This window comes from Coloeus monedula (genome assembly GCF_965178545.1).
Source record: "Coloeus monedula genome assembly, chromosome: 2".
Taxonomy (NCBI): Eukaryota; Metazoa; Chordata; class Aves; order Passeriformes; family Corvidae; genus Coloeus; species Coloeus monedula.
This window is the reverse complement of record NC_138782.1, coordinates 106980940-106999279: the sequence shown is the minus strand read 5'-3', so window position 1 is coordinate 106999279 and position 18340 is coordinate 106980940.

Sequence of the window (18340 nt, the reverse complement as noted above, 5' to 3'; positions counted from 1 at the left end):
CATCTTTAAGATACCTCCAGGGTTGGTGGATCACCCAGTTCCCTGGGCAGAACTGGGTGATCAGGCACTGTTGAAGTGCCTGAAAACCCTTTGCATGAAGAAGTTATTCCTAGCATCCAATCTAAACCTCCCCTGGCTCAGCTTGAGGCCATTTCCTCTCATCCTATCACTTGTTACTTGGGGGAAGAGACCAATTCCCACCTGGCTACAACCTGTTTTCAGGCACTTGTAGAGAGTGAGAAGAGACATCTCTGGAGCCTCCTTTTTTCAAGGCTGAATACCACCACCACCTTGGCTGCTCCTCATCAGATTTGTGCTCCATATCCTTCCCCATATCAATTTTTTAATGAGTACTTAGTAAATGGTAATAATATGCTATTCCTTTAAATTGTTGACTTTTCTTCCATCACCTGAACAGTTTCCATTAACACTCTTATAAGATTAGCAAACCTCTTTTTCCAATATTTTATAATACTACTCCTTCAAACTGATTCTTGTAGTTAGAGAACACAGCCCAGTTTCTGTCATTTCCAAACTTTTCTCACTTCCAAAGAGTTTTCAGGTAAACACCATTTTATTTGGACTTGTTATCTCTGTACAAGAAGTAGCTCTTTGTTAGAAACCTCTGAATCCACTTTAAAATTGAGAAAGTGTTAAAATGAAAATAAGCTTTATCTGAGTGAAGCTAACGTTCCAGCTCAAAAGCTTTTCGTTTACAGAGTATTGTTTTTCAAAAATTCCCCAAATAAACCTGGAGGTTAACTAGTAATTGTTGACTAAAAATGAAATATCTGAACAGTTTTTTGACTTTTCCCTCAACTCTGTCTTCTTCTTTCCAGTTTAAAGTGAGGGGATAGATTCGAGCTTTGGCTGACACTGTTGTTTATGAGAATGCAAGTAGAATGCTCTTTAAATATGTCAGGTTTAAAGAGCTGTCACTATAGCCTAGTGGTCTCTCGGTAAAAAAAATTACATAAAATTTTATCTAACGCCTCCTTTCCTAGACAACAGATCTGCCATTATAAAATGTTTTGAGCTTAACTAAACATTTCAGGGAACTTTAATTTAAAACTTGTGTCCTAGAAAATGACTTAGCTGTGTAAAAGTTACAATCTTAAAATTCTCATTAAGCTACTGGTTTTTTGTAGACATCATACATAGCATGTTTATGCCCATATTTTCTGCCATTTTGAAGCTTTTGTCAAGAAGATTTGTCACAGAAGAAGCTTTAAGAAGACATTCATAGTTCTCAGTGTCCTCTAAGAGAAATGAAAATACATCCATTAGTTCAGACTTTGTAAACCTTAATCAGGAATCCATGTGTTTGAGGCACACAGCCTGAGTTAAAGAAACTGAAGAATGGATGTCTTAGATTAGACATGCCACTTCAAGGGAAAGAAGTGTATTGTCCTCCTCCATAATTTTTCTGTCACAGTGTGTCGGTTTGAGACAAATTTGGAGAAACATCCAAACTTGAACGTCCTCTGATAGAAGGCAGGTTACAGCCATCCCTCCCCCACCAGGTTCGGGGAGAAAAAAAATTTTCCTCGGAGGAAAGTGAAAGGAAAAAAACCTATTTATTTAACAAACACATGGGAACAGAATAATGCTAAATAATAAAACCTCTCACCGTGGAGAGAAACCTGTATAGATTTCCGAGTCCTTTGTGGGTGTGGCTTTTCTCCTCTTCAGAGCTGGGTCAGCTTGGGCCCCTCCAGGCTGAGGTGTAAGGTCTCCCAGCCAATGTTTTGCTGTTGTTGTACAGTCCAGAAGAGAAGAAGAAGAAACCAAAGTTCGAGGAAGACTCCTTGCTTTAGCTAACAGAAAGCTAGCTAGAAAGCAAAAGGAATGTAATTCTGCTTCTTGCTGCAAAAGCAGAGCAGCTGGGCAAAGAAGCCAGTGAGCTTATCTGTGTTTTGAACACAGCACCAAAGGAATTCCACTGGCTCTCCCCCCTCTCCCTTAGCTAGCTTTAAAGGCACAGAGAGGCACAGAATTCATGTCTGGGCATAGAGCAGCAATAGGGGATACACAGCATAAAGTCACCCCAAGACACACAGAATCACAGAATCATTTAGGTTGGAAAAGACCTCCAAGGTCATCAAGGCTGATCCCCATTTGGCTAGTGACAGATAGTGATAAGGTCACCCCAGAACCTCCTTTTCTCCGGGCCAAACAACCCCAGCTCCCTCAGCTGCTCCTCAAAGGACTTACTAGACCATCCACCAGCTTTGCTGCCCTTCTCTCAACACTCTCCATCACCTTAATGTCTTTCTGGACATCTGTGCAGTACAGTGCTAAAAGCTTTTGTGTGATACTTGAATAGTACACTGTACTACATAATTTAGTAGAGATGTGTCATCTCCAAGCAATCCAAACAGCTTTTGAAAGTTTTTCCCGATTAATGCCATAGAAAACCTTCAGGAACATTATAATAGTTGATATGGGAACTATAGGAAACAGAACATGGAAAGTGTCTCAAAATAAGATTATTTTATGTTTTTATTCATTTTATAAATAAGTTTTATAATTTTTTAAACTTTATTTTTAAAGTTTATTTTAAAGTTTGATTTTATTTTTTATTAAATTTTTTTTTACTGGTTTACATTCAACAAGAAAAAGTTCTTTTACTACAGAGCTATACACAGTTATGAAGTGTTTTGTCTGTCCATCACGGTGATGAAATAAATACAGCACAATAATTGCTCTGAGTCACCTCTAGCTGAATTTCTATGAGTTTAATGGCCCATACTACAAACATCATGTCATTATCCATCTCCAGGGTTTCAAGTTGACATTTTCACATTCTGAGATACACTGCATTTAAGCATTGCTACTTAGAAGTGATTTATTCTTCATTTTCCCTCTGAAACTAAGAGTTACCTCAAGATAATGTAACTCGGCTTAGATATAGGGGAAGGATTGACTAATCTTGCCCATATCTGTCTGATTGCAGTGCTGCAGGAAGAACCCCATTTGCCTCACCAGGCGGCACCCAAACTGCTGCAATTCCAAACCCAGGGTAAGAACACAACTGGCACCAATTTCACTTTATATTGTACCAGACTTGTAGTTTGTGGCTATTTAACAGCTACTAATGGCACAACAGAAATGTCCTTGCAGCAGAGGTATAGACAGCTGTGTCTGGGTTCAAAGGGTCTGCACATATCCAAGAATAAGCATATGCATCAGAACCGTACCATTTATAAATCCACGATTAGTGGGAAATGCAAAAAAACCATTTATTAAGAGTTTGTTTCAGGTGTCCAGGAGTAGATCAGAGGCTCAGATTAGTAAAACAAAGATACAAAAGAAAAATAAAACCGAAAACCAACACAACAATGCCCACACACATCCAACCCTGAGTTATGAGTAAGCCTGTCTGGTCCTTTGGGGGAGCAGAAAAATATGGTTGGGGGAGGCATAATTGTGATGAAGTGACACTGAATCAAATAGTATATGGTAACATCTCTGAATCCCATATTCTGAGATTGCTTTCTGTATACACAGATAATTTCTCCTGTCAACCTGAAAACAGTCACCACAAGAGATTAGGAGGTTGGATTTTGAAAAGGAATTTCTCTGACAGATAGAAAGCATTACTCCTCTTGTGGAAGCACAGAGAGGTGTTTCAGCAGCTCATATATTAGGAAACTACAGAGTGCTTGGGCAGGTGTCCAAGCACTGGAACTGCATCAACTGGACAATTAAATTGTGAGACTGGTCCCTGGAAGGCACTTGGACAGTTCAAGTAGCTTTCCTCAATTCAATGGTTTAACATTAGTCTGGAAGCAGCCATCCCCTTTAAAAAGACAAGACCTGACACTTTTCAGATTGTTGGTCTTTATGGGACTACACAAAGTCTTTCTAATGCAGAGAAAACCCTTATTTCTGCTATTTTGTTACTTGAAAATCAAGTTTAAGATTTTTTTTTTCTTTCCTTCTCCCAATAATTCTTTTCTTATCTGTAGCTTCTGATCTATTTAAAGAGAATACAAAGGTACATTTGTAATGACGAGATTGCCCAGCTCAAGGAATAAATGAAGAATTAATTAATAAAGCTATAGTATTGCACATATTACACAAGATAATCTGCCAAAAACTATCATTCATGCAGTCACAAATTTATCTTAAAAAAATTCTTGTATGCAGTTTCCAAAGGGAATTTCTTATCCTTCTACAGCTCTTGTGTTTTTAAGGGTGAGAAGTAAAGAAATAACATTCTTTTGTCAATTTAGACTCCCTCTAATTTTTTATAGTAATAAAACATGTATTAATTAATGAGAGAAGGAGGAAATGAATCAGCTTGTGTTTAAATGTACAGGGTTCCTTTCTTCAATATGATAGCAAGAGATAAATATTTTGCACTGTTTCATCAGCAGAGCTAATAAGTATTCTTAGACAACCTAGTGTAAAAATAAATATTTTGCTTTTAAACTGATAAAATCTTGGAGAGTTTCAATTTCAGTATGTCTATGTATCACTCTCGGAGGTGATTTACTAAAAAAATTCTACAAAGAAAAACCCCTTATAAAAAGAAATGATAAATCAAATGAAATCAAATCTGTGTACTCCTTTGACAATCAGAATGTTCTGAAAGGTATCACTGAACAGATAAAGTTTCAAAGCTCAAATGAAACCTCAGAGGCACAACTGAGAACAAACCAAGATATTTCTAATAATGTTTTAGGGTGATTGGTGACTGTGACACTTTTGTTCCAAAGATGCAATTCATGCCAGATAGAATACAACTTTGGTAAAAAATTTCAGCTGCACTACTCTTATAAAAAGCAATTTTTCCATCCTTCGATTTTCCTGTATTTGAAAAAAAAGAAAAAAAGAAGTATGTATGAGAAATTATAGTATTGCACAGAGACCCAAAATCATTATGAGCCTTCTTTGAAGCTTTGTGTGCTATATCTTACAGCAGGGAATCATGGCCATCCACTTCTTAATGGAACACTTATTAAATTACGTGAGGGAAGAATGGCTCAGAGAAGCAGCAATGGGAGGCAGAAGCTGCCTTTTCCTTGCTGCTTGTCTCTGCAGTAGCTCCTGCTGATGTATAAGTTGATGTACTACCAGCATTCCAAAAATATACTGAATGTGTAAATGTGCAAAGAAAACGTGAAATACACAGAATATACACATAGAATATGTACATGAAACATAATTTTTTCATCAACAACAACAAAAAAGGAGAAAACTGGAATATATGAGATCTGTAAGCAGGAGCATACATTAATACAACTGGCAGCCTAAAGACCAATAGAATAGACCTGAAAGAGCTGCATAGTTCTTCTTTCTTAGTAAAAAAAATGAACAGACGTTATTCTTTTCAAAGTAGCTGTTTTAGCACAAACATACTAAAACAATAAGAATGTCAATTTACTGTGCAAATACGTAATTTCTTTTCACCAACTACAGCACAATGGGCAAATTAGTTAAATTATCTGTCTGATAAGATAGGTAGGGTTCTTTGTAATTCTTAATATATTCAGTGTGCCTGTGGAATACTTCTTAAAGGACTTTTTTATTGAATTGTAATTCACAGCAAAAAAAGTGTGAACCTTTGAATACTAAAGGGAAATGGGTGAGTAAAAAAATAAATTGCACTAGACAGCTACACTGGGGTTGGGATGACTGGAAGTAGACATATGCCTGTGAGCGAATCACACTAACTCTTCTTATGGTTAATTGAGAGAAATTGGCACTTCCAAAGGAAGATTGATATCTTCCTGAAATAAGGATTTGAACAAGGTCAAATGAACCACCTTTTGAGCTGATTTTATTCCACCATTGATTTTAAAGGGAGCCTAAGGTGATTATGTGTAGACTGGGATGACTAAAATTTAAACATCCAACAACTAGAGAGACAATGCTCAAATTTTCACAATTATTTTAGAGAATGTAGACATGCTGTGCTAAATTTTTAAAAAATATGCACAATATTTTTAATGTCTGTTGTGATAACTTCTCTGGAGAAATGAAGTAAATTCAATTCTCAATAGATCACAAAGGGAACCTAAAATATTAATAAACAGTGAACAAAATTTGTCAGACTGATAGGAAAAAGGAGAGAAGTTGTTTTACAAACAGTGTACAAGGCATTTAGAATCTGAATTACATTTACAGATTCTTCTGAGGGTGAACTTCAGGAGACCGTTATACTGAGATACATACATAGATATATAAACATTATATATATATATATACCTATATATATATATATATAATTAAATATGTGGTTAGATGGGGAACAGATATCCACTATTTTTTAGGTAAAAAATTATGACGTCAGAGATGCTTTGAATAAATCATGAAACTATTCTTAAGTAGAACATGAACTCTAACAACAATAAATACATGCATCATATTTGTGACACCGTATTTTTGCATACAAAATTTACAGCACATTGATCTTTAAATTCGCTTTCTTCATTTAAATGAATGCAGCAGTGAGCATCAAATGCATTCCCACGGTAATACAGGGAGCATGAGCAGAGCAAGGATGCACTTCACCCATGCGCTGCATGTTCTCCCACCCTGAATTCTTGGTACAATTTAGAATTCATACTTATTCAATAGTTTCCAGTTGAGGCGTCAGATCTATTCCAATCACTTACTTCTTTGAACCTGCACCTGCAATTTAGTCTAAGAACTTAAGCCTGAAATTATTCATACCAAACCAATAAAATTAGTCATCTGCATACATTTTTTCTTTTTTTCAATGAAAAGGCTCACACAAAAGAATATAAACTTGGAAGCAGGAAGACATTAGGAGATTATTTTTCTGTGTTCAGTAGAAATTACACTTTGAAATTACATCCAGAAGAACACAATATACATAAATGTTATTTTAAAATAATGAAATTTAAAGATGTCATTCAAATTAGACATATTTTCTGAATTTCATGAGCTTAATTTGAATTAATCTGCCTTCGAATGGACCCTAAATTTGCATTAAAATCAAACAAAGGTCTAAAAATGTACCCCTAAATATTTAAGATATATCTTTAAAATATGTTACAGGTCATAATTAAATAAAAAAAAAGGTAAGCATAGGTCACTTTTATAGGCTATAAAGCATAGTGACTCTTGACAAGTTTTCTAAGAAAAAATAAATAAGCAGATTTATCTTGACAAAACCATTCAAAAGAGGAGTTAGAGGAAAGGCAAATGATAGATTGCTGAAATTAAGCCTATTTAAACAAAGTTGAAAAACTTCCTTTTATTCAGTGTCCTTATGTACTCTCATTAGAAAGCAAGACATTGATCCCTGTAGACTTTAATTACATTGTGATAGCTCAGATGTTTCATCTAGATTTGTTCAGACAATTTGATACTTCAGGACTGAGGGGAGCAGAGAAGGAAGGACAGATACAGGAGAGCATAGATTTCTCAACACACTTTAAGTGTCTGTGGTAGGATTCGGTTCAATATAAAGGCAACCAAATAGAAATGTTCATATGTAACCACCTATTATCTGTGCAAAGCACGTGTGAGTCTACACAGGACTGGCAGATACAGCTCAACACCCATGGAATGTAGGTGTCTTGTTGGAGGACATTTCAAATGGAAATTTATGCTTTTGAATTGACAGCTGAATTGCACTTTGAATCAAAAGTCACTCATGTCCTAGAATGGATATTCAGCTGTTCTCCATCAAATATATGATTCAGTTTCCTAAAATAAGCATTTAGTTGTGCTGGGTTTGGCTGGGGTAGAGTTAATTTTCTTCAAGTGCCTGGTACAGGGCTGTGTTCTGGATTTGTGCTGAACACAGGGTTGATAATACAGAAATGTTTTTGTCATTGCTGAGTAGGGCTTGCACAGAGTCAAGGCCTTTTCTGCTTTTCATACTGCCACGTTGGTGAGGAAGCTGGGGATGCAGGGAAGCTTGGGACACACATCCAGGACAGGTGGCCCAAAGAGACAGAAGGAAAATTCCAGACCATATGATATCATGCTCAGAATAGAAAGCTGGGGGGAGAAGGAAGGAGGGGGGACATTTGGAGTGATGGCGTTTGTCTTCTCAAGTCACTGTTATGTGTGGTGGGACCTCGATCTCCTGGAAATGGATGAAAACCTGCCTGATCATGGGGAGCAGTGAATTAATTGCTTGTTTTCCTTTGTTTGTGTGTGTAGCTTTTGCTTTCCCCATAAACTGTCCTTATCTCAGCCCAGAAGTTTTCTGGTTTTTACCCTTCCACTGGTCTTCCTGATCCTGATGGTGGGGAAGTGAGACAGTTGCTGCATGGTACTTGGCTGTTGGCTTGGGTGAAACCACAACATTGGTGTAATTTTAGTTGGTCTTGGACAACCAATGTAATTTTCTACTTGATATTCCTAGAGGCTTTTGGTCTCCTGTGATCTCCATTACATCTGTAAGTGCTATGTGATTATCCTGGAAAACTCACGACATCATAGGAAGCACTAAATAATTCCTTTAGCACATACTAATTACTCTGTAATAGTCTGCTTTATAATAAGATTAATTATTTTCCAAGCCCCATTCACTGTACTAATGACACCTCCATGGCTGAGAGTGGGAGACACATAGTACACCTATGTGCGGATACACAAAGCTGAGCTTCTTAATCTGCAGCTGAATCCCACATGAGACAATTCCAATAAAATATGAATTCTTAATCTTTTAAGGATGGTTTCTTAAAAGCATGATGCAGGAACAGTCTCAGAAGAAATTAAATCTTACAAGATAAAGAGAAGAAAATTCTGAAACACATTAAGGCACTGTTGGTAGGACTCCGGCAAAGAGTTTGTACTTGTTTTCTATCAAAAGCTTCCCATGTAGCCCTAGAAAGTAACTTTTTCTTTACATCCTAGTACAACGAATGAATTTTTATTTCCATACTTTATCATGACTTTCTGAGGATAACTGTCAAAAATTGAGGGAACACAAAAACTTCAGTATAAACATATGGGAAAAGATATGCTAACACATGGACTTAATAACACCTGAAATAAAAGTCTACCCCTATTGTTGCATTGCCTTTATTTTTTTTCCCTCCTTCTTTTTAATGAAGAAAGCATTCAAAGAAAATAACTGCATTTTAATTGTGCAAATGTAAGAATATTTTAAAAGAATATTTTGGGGAAAACAGTTGTCCATTCCAAGACATCATCAAACCTGTCAAAAATATTTTCAAAGATTTCTACTGAGGAACTTAAATAAGTCACAAAACATTTTTTTTTTTTTTTACCATGGAAAGGTTGTTTCTAAACCACTGTATGGTTTAGAAGTTTCATTGAAATAACCTGAGCAATATAAAATATGGTCCTAGTAATTACTTGCTGAAGAGATAAAGGCATTGAGTCTGCATTGCATTTTCTCTCTATAAATCACATAAACTTTCTATTTTATGGGATTACTTGAGGTTCTTTACATTAAGCAAGAAAATTTTAAGGTTAATATTATATTACCTATGAATTAATTTGGTTTTATAGACTTGTGAAGACATTTACCTTGTTTTTATACTCTATAATTTTCCCTCCCTCCCAATTTAACTCAGTGGCAACTGGTTATACTCAGGAAAAGGGAAAATATATTATTGTTTTATTGTTGTTCTTACTAAAGCAAGATTAGCTATCAATTAAATTGTGAGAAATATACAAAGATGCTGTAAATGCTTCTTCTGAATAAATATTTATATGAGCAATCCTCAAACCAATTTGTGTGTACAAGGCCAGCTAAGTGAATGCCAAGGACAGCATAAAATTTATTTTCCAATTAAATGGTATACACATATTTGTGAAATATACCTTTTTAATGTGTACAATGGAAAATTTTATTTTGCAGATTTATTAATAGTATAAATGGTTTATAATTACACTTTCCATTATTCTAAACTCTTTAATACAATTAAGTTAAAAAAGACTGCATTAGAACCACAAGAGCTGTAAAGGTTTAGAAGGAAGTATCCAAAAGATAAACACTGACACTTTGGAAAGGAAATTAATTCCATTATAACCAGCTGTTTAAGATAAGTAAGATAAGCACTTCCCAAACTTTATGTCTTTATTAGATTTGAAGAGATCACTAGCATAGACCAATTTTCTGACTTGCAGTTTGCTAAAGTTATTGTAATGAATGCCAGCCTCCAGGTAGAAAATATAAGATTCTTTTTCAGAAGTTTGAGAAATAAAGTTTAAAAAGCATTCCAAAGTATTAGTCCTTGCACTCTGTAGCGGACATTCCTTCTGCTCTTTTTCACAAAAACACTCCCTCATTTGTCCTGACTTAAAAGTAAATTTGAGTTCTGGACAATAGAAAACTCAAAGAAAGATGAGTCTCTTTGGAAATGAGATTGGGGAGTATATTACTTGACTGTGGCAAGTTCCTCACTGAAGTCTTTCCCTCTGTACAGAGTCTTTCTAAAGCATTGTCATTCCTACCATTAAATATATTTCAAACGACAGCTTATAAAAGGATTGTTGCCTAGCTAGTACTTAAATAATGCATTAAAGACATCTTTTCTAAGATAGTGAAAAATTTTTCAACTTTGCCTGATTGCCCTTTTACAAAATGTGTATTCTTCACAGTTTGGAAATGCTCAAACTATGTAGTCCTTTCTTTTTAATGTGTGCAACTGTCACAGCTGCAATAAAATTTACTGGTTTAGTGGTTACCCAGTGAGTTTAGCTATTTCTAGGCCTGTATTACAACATCATTTCCTCTAACTGAAATCTATTTTTCTAAATTTATTTTGAATTCAATCACTAACTTTCAAATTTTTTGAGTATAGGGTGTAAGTTGTCTAGGGTGATAGAAGGTATTTTTTTCATGTTTTCACATTGTCAGCTTGAAAGGCCTGGTTACAAAGGCAAAAAACGAAACAGGACTGTCTATTCTTCCCATTTGGTTAAACTAGTCTGAAAGGTAAACTGAGAATAAAAAATTACCAGGTGTCAGAGGAACAGACCAAACACTGGCACCATCATTATTCTTTTAAGAATAGAAAAAAATTACAATATCAATATTGCATGACTACAAGATCTGTGTCTTGATTAGCCAGGTTCAGAAATTTACCATTTGCATGGTATAGGGACAACACAGACAGAGAAAGTCTCTGGCCCACAAAGCTGAGCATTCTTTGTATGTGAGGCCCACTGTCAGCATATCCATATTTGATTTTGGCAATGTGGATCCTAAATCCTCAGAGCATTGATATTTTCTAGGCCTCAGACTGCCTTGCCTTCCTCTACCCTTCCCTTATCATGGTCCTGAATTGCAACACTCCTGCATGGGAGCAAGATGATGGGCCATACACTGCTCTGTCTCCCTCCTGCACCAGAAATTTGTTGGCCCTTCCATTTTTCCATAAGACAATTACAGCAAGCCTAGGTTGTCCCATGACAGCAAAACTGCTCCTGGGGTCAGAAAACATGGTACATTTATGTGCTTTCCCAAGCAAGCTTTGTCCTCCTCTCTTCCAGACTGATCTGGTATCTTCTGGCTTACCTTCTCCTTGGCCTGATTGTCTTACGTGTCCATGGCATGTGTAAATTCAGTTTCCTAGGAAGGCACAGGCATCCTAAACATTCTTAGGACTAGGATATATGTGCATCAGGTGACTGAAGAGCAGAAGCACAGGGCAGACATTTTAGTAAGGTGGTTGGGACATCTTTTTGTTACAAAAAATTTTTCAGCCCCATTGCTTAACCTTATTTTAAAAAGATTGACCAAGAGCCACTGTGTAAGCAAAGCTCCCTGTTGCTTAAATGTTGCTGTTGTCCATAGGGACGGTGAGAAAAACGACACAGAAGTCCAGGATAAATGGAATTATTTAATTAATTACAGACTCATTTATATAGCCCTGTTCGCAAAAGTGGTATAACATTATTGAGTGCTTGACCATACACCTCCCAGAGTGATTGGCTGAATGCTACGACACCCGTTTCAAAATATTTTCTTCAGTGTGGAAAACAAAACTGCATAACAAGCTTGCACCTGTGAGATAAAGTCTTGGTTTACAAAAACCTCTACACTGTTGACAGCGAGCTTGTATGAGAAAGGAGACTTTCATAAGCGGCTGTAAAAAATAGGAAAATTTCTCTGCCAGCCTTTTTAGCATCTACACTTAAACACTTCTCATAGACTATAATTAGAATGGAAATCTTCATTTTAATTTTCTTTTCCTGGACACATCTTGTTAAATAGGTATACATTGTAGAAGTTAAATATAAAATTACGAAATTTAGTAACTCCAACTTTCAGTGTAAAAATCTGTGCTGAGCTGAAGTTTCATAACTAGCTGAGCCATTTTAAGAATCCGTGATTGCCAAAGAAGGTATGTTGCACTCTCTTTTCTCCTTCCCATCGCACTTCTGTCTTCCTCCTTTGCTATTCTTCCCTCTCTGTCTTTGCTCCCAGGAGCACTTTTCTGAGTATTCTTAGGGTTGTATTAGATTATAAAACCATCAGTTTCTCAAACCACATAGAGGAAATATACATTAGTAAACTGAAGCAAGCTAGGGTTTGTGCAGTCAAGCTGGCATGATTTGTCAGCTTCCAGATTACTGAACACTTTTACTAGCCAAAAAAGTGGTTCATCCAAGTCACTTTTATGAAATGGTCCCTGCCTAATCATCCTTACTAATTCCCAAATTAGACCTGGGAAATGTTTGTATAGTTCTAATTCACATCACCCAAACCCAGGAATCTCTCTAACAAATTAACAGTATAGGCATGCCAATTTCTCATTTTGTGCAATTTACTGTTGCAGATATATTCCATTCATTCCTAGTTTGTCTGATTGCAGAGTTCAGTAGCTTGGCCAATATCTAACAGAGAATCAAGTAAGCACCAATGTGCTGAATGAAGATTAGTTTGGACAAACAGCAAAATGTTAACTGATTCAGAAGACATGTGAATGATGTTCCTTTCAGACATGTATTTTGCAGTTGTTTTCCTAAATATGTTACCTTAAGCTTTAACTATTAAAATGCAAGTCTTACTCCCCATTGTATGGGGATGGATATTGTATTATGAGGCTATATGAATTACCTGTAATGGACATTTGCTGGGTCTTTATACTGTAGCTCTATATTGCCTAAAAAGCTTTTCAAACTCCTTCAAATTCTGCAAACACAATTAGATTTGATTATTTTCATGGGTATTCCTCAAAACCACATGGTTTCAAACACATCATTGAGAGCTCTGTGGCTGATTCTCTGCTTCTGTCCAAAAGTAACCCAGAATTATTGTCTGACCACTCAAAATGTAGCTAATGTTTGTTTGACCAGTTTTTGGAGAAGACTAAAGTCTTGCCTTTGAAACCTATGAAGGAGCGGAAAGAATAATTTTTCTTTGTAATGATTATTTTGATGTTGCTGGAATAGCTCTGTATCATATAGCAAATGTGTATAAACATTGTTATTACAGACCTGGAGAGAAGTTTATAATTTTAAACTATACAAATTACTAGACTATAATATTTTTCTTTGAGAAAAATATTTCATCAAAAAGATCGCAAAGCGATCTTTGCATAAAGTGAAGAGATTTATTGATTGCAAGATGGGCAACATCACCTAAGGTAGAAGGCTAAATATATTTTTTTATCTTCTGAAGTAAAATGTTATTACAAAACCAGCTGCTTTCTAGACTTATAATGTAAAACTATGGAAATATTAAAAAAAAACCAAACCAAAACCCAAACAACAAAACCTAACAATAAAAAAACCCAACAACAAAACACCCCACAACAAACAGAAAACAACTATGCCCTAAGCCCAGCATAATTACATTTATAATTAGCAAACATTTTCTAGAGGTTAAACTCAGCTCTTTAATTAAGTTCTACTTAATTTTGAATATTTTATTCTAATTGGACATGGTTTTCTGCTTGATTCTTTGATACTTTTTAAATGCAAAAAATACTATAAATTCAGATATGCAGAAGTGGATTGTTTATTTTCTGTAATTGCCACTTAACTTATAGTTGAAAAACTCAGTAAAATTAATTTTAGCTTTGGAAATACTGGAAGGTATTGGCATTCATTATTCATCAAATGTAGGAAAATGACACAAGAAATCATGAAAATTTTTATAGAAATAACACTTGAAAGCAGCATGTGACAAGGGTGAAGAAAAGCCAGAAACAAACTTTGTGCATTAAGTCTGTTTGTGCTGGTTTGTATGACGTCTTGAAGCATTATTAAGGAATCATGGAAATGGATTTCAAATAGTCAGTGATTAAGAAAAATAGAAAAGTAATCTGAATGGATAAGATTCATCTTCCTTAACAGCCACCTGAAATTGATATGCTGTGTTCAGCTCTTTGTCCAAATTCCCTCAAGGTCGTGGCAATAAATGGTGGCTTTCAAATGACAGTTTAACAATGTATCCTGCCCTCAAAAATCTGTCAATGAGCTTTGAGATGAAGCATCTTAAGGAGGTGCTGACTTCACCTCATCTGTCAGGTGACATTATAACTGATATATTTGTATCAATAAGGTAGGATTCTTCTACTAAAATTTACAATATAAATGCCCAAATCTCACTAGTCATCCTAGAGTTTTATTACTCATGAAGATAGAGAAACACTTCTGGAGTTCTTTCATCTAACCTATTTTAATAGTTTACCTTAGATTTAAAAAAAATAATCAGTTGTCTATGCACTAAATAGTAGGCACTCTCAGACATGCTTCTTTGTCTTCCTTGTCAATAAAAGAAGAGAAATGGCAAGTTGAATATAGGCATCCACACTTTTGAAAGCTAAATTGTTCCTGTTCAGTTCCTCTAAAGGTTCTCCAGCAGAAGCAATTTCATTTTGATGGGTATGTTGTAAATTTGATATTCATCAAACAGAAATACCACAAGGATTAATCTTTTAAAAAAACCTAGTCACCCACAGAGGACATATCTGAATTTATCCAATCCAACTTCTATCTGATACAAAAGGAAAATTCTCTAGGATTTGGATCTGGCAAGATAAAAGACAGATCTCAGCTCATGTTAAGATAAAATCTTTGAGAAGCCATTGTTTATTACAGCTAAAATTATACCAATATCTGTGTAATGTCTCTCTACATTTTCATGGACTCTTATATAGGAAATTAGCAACTTAAATATATGTAGTCAGGATTATCTAGTCAGAATTAGGAATATGGAATTCCTCAACCAGAAGACATCTAACACCAGAATACATACAAGAAAAGATACTTTTCTGAGTGGGCCTCTAGAATAAAATGTTTCATCAGCTTTGTGTTTTATTCAGAGCTCTAAAAACTTATGATACTAGGTGGAAATCAGATGGCTAAATTTGTTATCACCCTAGCCATCTTTGTCATTCACTCACAGATGTTACTGCTCAAACATACATATGTCTGAGTTATTTGTGCTACAGGTCTTGCATTGCTAAAGTTTTCAGTCTCTTAGATATAAAGTAGGGTTATTTCAATTTAGTATGTTAAGTTAAACTTATTTCTTTTTGCCATGCTGGTTTAGGAACTTTCTTCCAAAGCATCAGGCATTCTGCTCAGTGGCAGCATCTATCAGAAGGACAATGTGGGAGACTGCCTGGTGGCTGTAGCTGCTTCAGCTGTCTGATTTTAATCCTCCATCATATGTCTGCTGGAGTCTTTAGTGAGATAAAGCACTGCCAAGGATTAGACAGGCTATTAGTGAAATAGATCTTAATTAAGAATATTGATTTATTGTTAATTTAGGCCTATAGCTTTTTCTCCTATTCCACCTTGAAAGTCCAAGGACAAAATATTTCTCAGGGGGAATGTTAGCTGACTTAGATATACTATTGTTATTTAACTTCCACATAAAGTTACTACTGGTTTCTACTCAGCACCTCATCTTAAATTTCACTAAATTACTAGATGAATTACAAGATATTAAGTAACTTCCCTGAATAGATTTTCTAAGTTAAGAAATCATTCCTATAAGCTAAACATATTTAATGTTTATATTAAAATTAGTGAAATTGAAGCTTCACAGAATGTCAGGTTCACTGTTCCGTACACTGTCCTACTACAAGAAGCTTCTAATCTATATATCAAATTCAGGATGAGAAAAAGCTAAAGGTGATGAGAGCTGGCAAGAAAAATGTGGCAAACTCACTTCTTTCCAAGTTCATATTCCAAAGCCTGTCGTATAGATTACCCAACTGAATAAATTCAGTATTATATAATCAAATATCCATTGATCATCCAATAACTTTATGATACCTGACAAAAATTATGTAAAGACTGTATACCATTTCTTCTCTATCCAACCCAGATATACTTAATTCTTAAAAAATCCCTACACTTATTCCTAGAGAGGCATCATTTCTGTAAAAATTCTTCTGCAGAAATTGTATACAAAATGCATTTATGTGAGGAACTTTTGGCATAGAAAAAATGTCTGATTTGGTGTTATGGAATTATGAATATACCTAAAACAACATAAACCTATATGGGGAAACAGCCCTTTGATACCCTCTATATATAATAACCACTGTTTCATGAAGAAAAAGGAGGAAGTTTTTTATAGCATACAATATTACCTGCTGTTATTCAGTTTGCCACAGAGACTGGGAATTTTATTAGGAAAAATGCAGTCAAGGACTACGTTATTTATTTGTTAAAGATGATTAAAACTAGGAAAGAGTTGTATAAGATGAATTGGTAATTGCCTGTTGTGTTCATAGTATTAGAAACATGATTTCCAATAGCCATACTTGAATGTGCATGGTTTCTGATTCTAATGAATTTGCAGTTCACTGAGGAAATGTGAGCAAAGGTTTTATTTTACCAATATTTCTCCAAGACTTTTTAAAATTTGATATATAGTTAAGACAGGTCACTATGGACTTTCTTATATGACTTTTGAATATTGAAAAATAACATTATGATGTTTCTCCATAATACAGTTAACTTTGCCTATTGGGTAGAACTAATTTGGCAAAAATTCATATTTGCTATTGCACAGTTTTGTAAGCACATTTTGGCAGCCATGTTACAGTCACAGATTAATACACTTTGCTTGCTTTTAATTTGAGCAACATAGAATTTATCTTCATATGTCCTGTCCTGAAGGGTTATCAGTTATTTTATGCATACCACAACAGTTCTGCTATATTAACTTGCTCTTTATCAGATATATCCTCTAGTGCAATCATCTCTAGTCAGCCATGTGAACCCACACATGAAGGTAGCTGTGTGGATGACTAAGGACACAAAGCATACCCATCACATAGCTAGAACCAAAGGCAAGAGTTTCCGAGACCATTTCACACAGGGAAAATTGTAACAGCTTCTGCTTCTACCACTGCACTATGGGATAAGGCTGCTTTGTACCACAGAGGGGACCAGGTCACCTATTAGTCATTGCACAACCTCATTAATGGCACAGTGCAGCTCTGAAAAATCCGATTTTGACCCTTGTTTGGTGAGCAACATGGGGCTCAAAATCCATAGACTGGTCTTCCATAAACAAGCATTCATAAACAAGCATAATAAAAGTCCATTTTGTCTATTTGTTTCATAAAAAAGGTGAAATAGAACTAGAAGGAATCTTAGCAAGAGAGGAAGTTGACTCAGAACAAGAGACAATGATTTGTCCAGGCCCAAGGTATTTGTCAGATATTTACCATATATAGAGAGAGCTGAATTCCCTCTGATGGACTCAGGTAGTACAGAAGAAATGCTATAAACAGGAGATGAGTGATTTTCTCCCTAAGACACACCTTCAAGCCATGTTCAATTACCCTTGCACATGTAGCTACAAGATGCAGGAAATATGTCATTGCTTTACATCATCTATCGTATCTGTAATTTATAGTGTTGGTTTCCAGACATCCCAACTCTCACCTAAAGTTCTATGGAGTAAGCCAAAAGCATCCAGACTTGTTTTTTTGGAAGGAGCCCTAACAGTATGAAAATTATTCTTCTCAATGAGCCAGAACAAACCCAACTCATCAAACATAATTTTGATAATGAACATCACCATTTTACATTCAAATAGTCCCAAAATGGTGGCAATTTATTAATGTCAGATTAAAGGGCTCAATTCATTATTCCCTTTCAGTAAAGAGGCAGTTAATGAGTGATGCATGCACATGGACAAGCTTCTAATTAGAGCTTCTCTATGTGTTGAAAGCTTGGTGCTGGGATACTGAGTGGCTGCCAGCAGACTATTGACTTTTTTCCCTCTTTGCTGAACATGCCTATTTATACAGCTTATTGCTAATGAGATGCTAATTGAGTCTGCCATATCTAAATAAAAACCCCTTGAGTTTATTGCTGAATCCGCTAAATGGAGCTCCATTTCAGAATATTCTCCCCTGATTCATTTTCCTCTGCACTCTCTGTGCTTGATTGAAAA